The 7710-nt window shown below is 36.2% G+C and overlaps 1 long non-coding RNA gene across 2 annotated transcripts; it reads left to right on the forward strand.

Moving 5' to 3' along the window:
• The first annotated feature begins 828 nt into the window (after positions 1–828).
• On the forward strand, positions 829–7091 carry LOC309386760. 2 transcript variants are annotated; one of them, XR_014174487.1, is made up of 3 exons: positions 829–1176; positions 5122–5556; positions 6340–7091. It is a non-coding gene; the product is annotated as an uncharacterized lncRNA (long non-coding RNA). The 2 variants fall into 2 exon arrangements; XR_014174488.1 differs by lacking the exon at positions 829–1176 and adding an exon at positions 3746–3815.
• Positions 7092–7710: the final 619 nt, after the last annotated feature.

Genomic DNA, 7710 nt, shown 5'->3' on the forward strand with positions numbered 1-7710 from the left:
CAGCTAGAGGTTTGAATGAGATGACAATAACAGCATATAGTACAGATAGTCCTTGACTTACGATCACAATTGAAGCCCAAAATTTCTGTGTTTAAGTGAGACATTTGAATTTTGTCCAATTTTGCAACTTTTCTTGCTGCAATTGTTAAGTGAATCACTGCAATTGTTAAGTTAGTGACATAGTTGTTAAGTGAATCTGGCTTGCCCTTTGACTTTGCTTATCAGAAGGTCGCAAAAGGGGATCACATGACCCTGGGACACTAATAACAGTTGCCAAACATTCACATTTTGATCACGTGATCTCAGGGATTCTACAGATGTTACGTGTGAAAAACAGCAATAATTCTGTTGTACATTTGAACGGTCACTAAACAAACTGTTGGAAGTCGAGGACTACTTGTAAGTACTATAGAAGTACATGAGTCTATATAAGCCTGGCACAGATCCAGATTAAATTAATAGTACAATTTTACTTTGAAGAAGATCCTCTTGCTGCACTAACCATTCTTGAGAAAGCATACCAGTTTTTCCAGTACCTGGTGTCTTCCGTTGAACATTGCATTATGTTGATTACTCTAAGGAAGTTTGCAAAAGGAAGTGGTTGATTTCATAGGGCCTTGATTGCAAACCCAATGGTGTTTGGCCTTGGTAGGCATCTTTACGTTTTATTACATATCTTACATTTCCATGTTTTCTTCGGAAAAATAAATATGGATTTGGTTTCATGTTCAGAATGGCTAACGGGGTACATAATTCTGTTCATTGTGAAAGTTTTGCACATTGAGATAGATCAGCCGTGTTTCTCATTTGTCTTTCAGAAAGATCACACCATTCGGGTAAGATGCATTAATTTTCCCTTTAAAACACTGTTGGAAGTAATGTCCTTCTGGGTTCAGCTCCAAGTGGGGGAAAAAGACACTGGAGACATGGAGGCTGCTTGGAAAGATGGTTTAATGGTGGACAGGATCACATGGCTTGAGTCCTGAACAGAAAAGGGGATCACATGCTTCAATGTTGGGTGAAGAAGAAGAGAAGAGACGGAAGGGCTGAAAGTTTCTGGCTTTATACCCCCTGTTCGGCCTCACCTCTCTGTTTCCTGTTCCTGTATAAGAAATGTATTCTGATTGGTTGTCAGACTCCCATGGGACCAAGTTTTGAGTTTCCAGATGCCATGTGGTGGGTTTCTGTGGAAGGCTAATATTATCATGTCTTAATCCCATCACCCTGGAGCTGAAGGGGAGAACACTTTATTATGTAGAATAGAAAGGCTTGGGCATTTTAATGGGTCATTAAGGAAAGTGGGGGCTATTAAGAGTGTGTCTGTTTCCTGCCTTAAAAACATGTTTCTCCATTTCTGACCAGGGAAATATAATATTCTGCATTTTCAATGTTTCCTAGGATATTTCATTTTTTTTGGGGGGGGGGGGGGGGAGTGATAACATCCTACAACACAGTGTCAGCCCTTTATGATTGCCCAAAACAGGATACAGACTCTACATGAAGACTAGAGCCAAGTTTTATTGAGAATGACTATCTTAATAGAAGTCTGATTGTATTTTTCACCCTTTACCTCTTATACCTCAATGAGTCAGAGAGGAGCCAATCATTTACAACAATTATCTTTATACTACTACTCAAGGCTCAAGGAATGCTTCTGCCCTTTAATATATATATATATATATATATATATATATATATATATATATATATATATATATATATATATATATATATATATATACATACATACATACATACATACATACATACATACATACATACATACATACATATATATATATATATATATATCTTTCTAAATATCTCCCTTAAAGCCATCTCCATTGCTGTCTGCACACAGGTATAAAAGAGAAATAGAAAAATTAGACTCTGGTTTAAAATGTTTTACTTTTTATTCTTGCATTTCATTTGCGATATTCTAAGCGAACATTTTAATATCTCTCTCACACATACAAATATATGTTTTGCTTTTGTTGTGTGTAGGTTTTAATCCTATGTTCCAGAGGTGGGTTGCCAATTTTTCTACTACTGGTTCGGACGCTCATGTTCGCGCACAACGCTTCTGCGTATGTACAGAAGTGTCTAGGCAGGTGGGTGGAGCCTCCCACCGGTGCTACTACAGGTTCGCCCGATCTGGGCTGAACCAGAAGCAACCCATCTCTGGTATGTTCAATACATGGAGTTCAGAGGTGGGTTGCTCCCAGTTTGGCCTGGATTGGGCGAACAGGTAGTAGCGGTGGTGAAAGATTCCACCCACCCGTCCGAACGCTTCTGCACATGTGCACGTATGCACAAGCAAACCGGTAGTAAAAAAAATTAGAAACCCACCACTGATGGAGTTGCAATGGCAAGATGGCTATAAAAATCAATATAAATAACAGTAAATAATTCACAGAAAAAAGGATAATGGTGGCTGGCTGTAAATAACATGTTTTGCACTGCATACCTCATATTACCACATAAACCATATGTAGCAAGACATCAACTGAAACATCAATTGATGTTTAGTTTAATAGAATGTTAAATAGAAGGTATGTCTAGTTTAATAGAAAGAAGGACTAGGGGAGACATGATAGAAGTGTTCCAATATCTCAGGGGTTGCCACAAAGAAGAGGGAGTCAAACTATTTTCCAAGGCACCTGAGGGTAGAACAAGAAGCAATGGGTGGAAACTAATCAAGGAAAGAAGCAACTTAGAACTGAGGAGAAATTTCCTGACAGTTAGAACAATTAATCAGTGGAACAGCTTGCCTCCAGAAGTTGTGAATGCCCCAACACTGGAAGTCTTTAAGAAGATGTTGGATAGCTATTTGTCTGAAATGGTATAGGGTTTCCTGCCTAGGCAGGGGGTTGGACTAGAAGACCTCCAAGGTCCCTTCCAACTCTGCTATTGTATTGTATTGTATTGTATCAGCTGTTCCAAAATGTGTAAAAAAATATGTTCTGCACTGAAGGTTATAGTTTCTGAATCTTAAAAGGAAAAATAGCAATATATTGCCACCTTCTGGACAATAGTGAACTCATTATATAACAACTCTACCTAGGAATTGAAGTTACCTGAAAATAAATCCATGTGGGTATTTTATTTTTTAGTTATTTGTTGATTAAATGTTTATGCCACCCATCTCCCCTACAAGGGGACTCTGAGTGGCTTTCAGTTATAAATTTGATTGGAAATAAATGTTCTGAAGGCCCAATGGAAGAAAATGCCACTGCATTCAGTAATATTGATAACTGACTATTGATTTGATGAAATAGAGATCTTGTTATTATTAGTTCCATCTCAACTCCCAATAATTTGTTTTACTTGATTCAGGCTGATATTCTGTCATATAAACATGTTGTTTTTTTAAAACAAAACTCAATTACCTTCCTTGCTTGATATTTGGAATGCTTCCACCATTATAGAAATGACCATTGCTCAAAATTACTTGACATTTTGTCACAAAACAACGAAGTTATTAGTTACTTTATTTAAAAGGGGGGATGGGTTTAAGGGTGGGTAACTCAAAATTTGCTATACCAGTTTTTTACACAATTGAAATTATTTACAACATTTACAACATTCCAACTGTCTAATTTACTGATCAGTTTCATTCCATTCCGGGTGGTGGGTGGGAGATTGGGTTTTCTTATAGCAGAATGGAACACCCTTGAGCCAGTCAGGATTGAACTATGAGCAGAGTGAACATGCAATACTGCACTCTAACCACTATGCCACCATGGCTCAAAAAGTAGATCTGAGATTGAAGAAGACACATACCACTAATAAGGATTAGAAGGATTATTTTAATGGTATGATTACTCTTGCAATATATCTTTCATGTATGCTGTCCCAAGTTTTGAATAAATAGTGTAACAGTTTTTGTAAATAAATCATAACTCAATCTAGTTTTGGGACTGTGTTTTCAAAGGCCAACTAAATTCTAATCCCGCTTTGCTAAAAGTCAGAGTTTGAAATAAAAGTAGAATTATGGATTGCTTAGGAAATAATTTAGAAAAGGCAATTCATTCCAAGTGGAAGTGTAAAGATAGCATGTCTTTTTGTGAAATCTTGCAGAAAAAGATGTGGTTATATTTGGAATCCAAAGCACATTTTTTTGAATTATTTCTAAAATGTTGCATAGCCATTTGGAAACTGGTAAGTAGCACAACTCAGGAAAACTGTCAAAGTCTGACATACATAGGTAAAAAATATTGTTCAGTGTACTGAGCAAAGCAGGAAGCAAGTTCTTACTACATAAAAGCAGGATTAGAATTTAGTTGGCCTTTGAAAACACAGTCCCAAAACTAGATTGAGTTATGATTTATTTACAAAAACTGTTACACTATTTATTCAAAACTTGGGACAGCATACATGAAAGATATATTGCAAGAGTAATCATACCATTAAAATAATCCTTCTAATCCTTATTAGTGGTATGTGTCTTCTTCAATCTCAGATCTACTTTTTGAGCCATGGTGGCATAGTGGTTAGAGTGCAGTATTGCATGTTCACTCTGCTCATAGTTCAATCCTGACTGGCTCAAGGGTGTTCCATTCTGCTATAAGAAAACCCAATCTCCCACCCACCACCCGGAATGGAATGAAACTGATCAGTAAATTAGACAGTTGGAATGTTGTAAATGTTGTAAATAATTTCAATTGTGTAAAAAACTGGTATAGCAAATTTTTACAGCAAAAAATAGCAAAACAGAACATTCAGAAATTTCATCCTTCAAAGGAACTGTAGGAATTTGATGACTTTTTCCCTGTGTCTGATGAAAGCACCAAAATTTCATCCCATTAGGTTCATTCCATGATTTGATCTGACAAAGTTAAGCTTATGATTTGGGAAAGAGATAAGTCAAAATTGTTGTCCAATGTGATAGCCAGGTATGCATCTCCATTCTGGATGAAGTGAATGATACTGTGGATGTTTTTTTGCAGTGCCTGGAGGCTGCAAATGTGGGATGAAAAACTCATCCCTCTCCTAAATATACTAATGTGCTTCAAATTCCTTGGCAACATGAATTTTGCTCTCCGAGTTCATGGGGACCTAACCATAAACCTAAGTAGGATTATTGTCCAATTGGATTTTCTCATGATTTAACTTGGACAGGGAGAAAACCTGGACTGAAAATTTCACCCCCCTTCTAAGAATACGGATGTGCGGTGATTTCATTGGGGACATCAATTTTGCTCTCTAAATTCATGGAGACCTAACCCTAACCCTAATTGGCTTTGCACGCCACTTGGATTTTCCCATGTAACATCGACAGGTAGAAAAGATGTGCTGAAAATCGTATCCCTCCTATGCATATCCATGTGCTTTGAATTCCTTGATGACATCCATTTTTTCCCTCCGAGTTCACAGAAACCTAACCCTAACCCTAAGTGGGTTTACCCTCCAATAGGATTTTTCTACATATTTTCCATGGAAAGGTAGAAAAGCCTGACTGAAAATGTCCCTGCTCTCATAAGCATGCCGATGTGCTGCCAATTTATTCACAATATCTATTTTGCTCTACAAGTTCATGGGGACCTAACCTTAACAGTAAGTATGTTTATCATTGAATAGGATTTTCCCACATATTCAGTTTGGCCAGGGAGAAAAGCTGGCAACTTTAGGATGTGTGGACTTCAACTCCCAGTATTCCCAGCCAGCCAAGGATGAGAAACCTTGGGTTGCAGAATGTCTTTAAAATAAAGTCCGTAATTTCTTCCTGGCTGTCCAAAGATCATTGCCTGCTCTGTGAGTTACTGAAATGAATGCCAAGAATCCCAGAAAACCTGCGCTTCCTGGGTTGCCTTAACATCTGACAACTTTCTTTGACTGCGTCAAGGCAATTTCACGTTAGTTCAAGACAATAATAAAAAGCAGAATTAATCATTCTTTAAGAGGTTCAATTTAAATATTTTTACTCTCTTGATCTATCTAATAACCAAGGAAACTCGACCAGAAACCTCCAGTATCTAAATTACAAAAATCACAAAACAATAACTATTAACTATTTAATCAAGAACTACTTAATCTGTTAAAACCAATACTCACATTAATAAATGCAACAGTGAAATAATAAACAAGCAAACACAAAGGTATCATTATCCCCAGCAGAGAACTATAGAAGTGTAGTCCAGAATAATACTAAGACCTTTGCATCTGTGTAACTAAAAATTCATGCTGCGACCATGGTTGTATGCTAGAAGATGTCACTCTTGGTACAACTTCCATTGTACCTCTCTACACTGAATTTAAAAGAAAAATATGATAATGACATTAGTTTCTTATACCCACATTTACAGACCAATACATTTGATTTTTCTGATTTGTTTGCAGGTATGATGTCCTCACCTAGCCAATACCCATTTGATGCTTATCTCTCTAAATTATTCATTTCAATTGCCTCACTTGTTTTATCTAAAGAGATTGAACATTAATAATGTGAACAGCTGTAGTAATTGGCAACTGAGAAAGAGACAATGGATGTAAAGCAAAATCCATACGATTATTAGCAAAGGTGGTAGTAATTATCATAAATATGTGCATGCTTCATGGAAGGATGCTAGCAAAGTGACCCAGAAACTATTCTCTACAATGTATTTTTTAAATTAAAGGAAAAAGATAAAGTGGAGCAAAACCACCTTTGATCTTTTCTATGAATCTGGGTTCATCTGCAGACCAGACCAGCATTTCTCAGGGTTTTTGTTTTTTTTTTTTAGAAAGAAGCAAAAAGGAAAGCTAAACTCTGATTGTTGGTATTAAACAACAGTTTAACATTTTCTAATTGTTGGTTAGACAATGTTAGCTTACTCTGCTTTGGTTTTCCCCCATAAAGAGATGGAAGAGAAACATGAGTTTTGATGAAGAAAGACTTAGTACTTGCAAGCTCTCACATATATTACTTATACTTTTGCAAAAGTAGTCTTCAGTTTACCTGTTGAATAAAAAAGTGTGAGACAAGAAGTAAATAATAAATAGGCAGACAGTGTCTAGATAAAATGTGAATATTTCTGATAGGTTTTAGAGCTTCTTAGCCTTGTATCTCCATTTCTTTCCTGCAAAGTAGGCTTTCTGATGTTTGAATGTTTATTGTTTTTTTAAATTATGGTTGTAAATTTAATTGCATTATAAATTGTACTTTAGTACTTAGTGAGCATTTTTAGTGCCAGCTGTTGATGGAAAAATGAGGTAAATAAATACATTACTAAATAATGCACATGGAATGATTTTGTGTTTATTTTTAATTAAAATATTATGTATGTTGGAATATTTTGAAGCTGATCTCAACTCTCAAGAGGGGACTTACATAATTAATATCAAAATAAAGTGCTCCAGTACTTAAACTGTCCTACTACAACAATTAGAAAAAAACCCAAAGCAAAACAAAATAACAAGAAGAGCTATCTTATTAGGGATCCAATCTAAAGGAAAATGCAATCAAAAATAAGGTAAACACAACACCAGACAAAGTTTTAAAATGGCTCCATCGTCATGAAGAAAATAGTAAATCCCATGTGTCCTTTTGACGATTTCAGAATGCAGGCTAAACCGCTCCATTTATAGAAATATTCTGGAGAAGGGATGGAAACCTTTCTGCTTCTCTTACAGATGAGCTGTATCCAACAACAAGCTGAACACAAAAGATTGAGATACTGTTCGCGCTTGAAACACTGACTAGCCAAGGAAATGACGAGAAGGAAATTGTTC

Source organism: Natrix helvetica (genome assembly GCF_964273705.1).
Source record: "Natrix helvetica genome assembly, chromosome: 2".
In the NCBI taxonomy this organism is placed as follows: Eukaryota; Metazoa; Chordata; class Lepidosauria; order Squamata; family Natricidae; genus Natrix; species Natrix helvetica.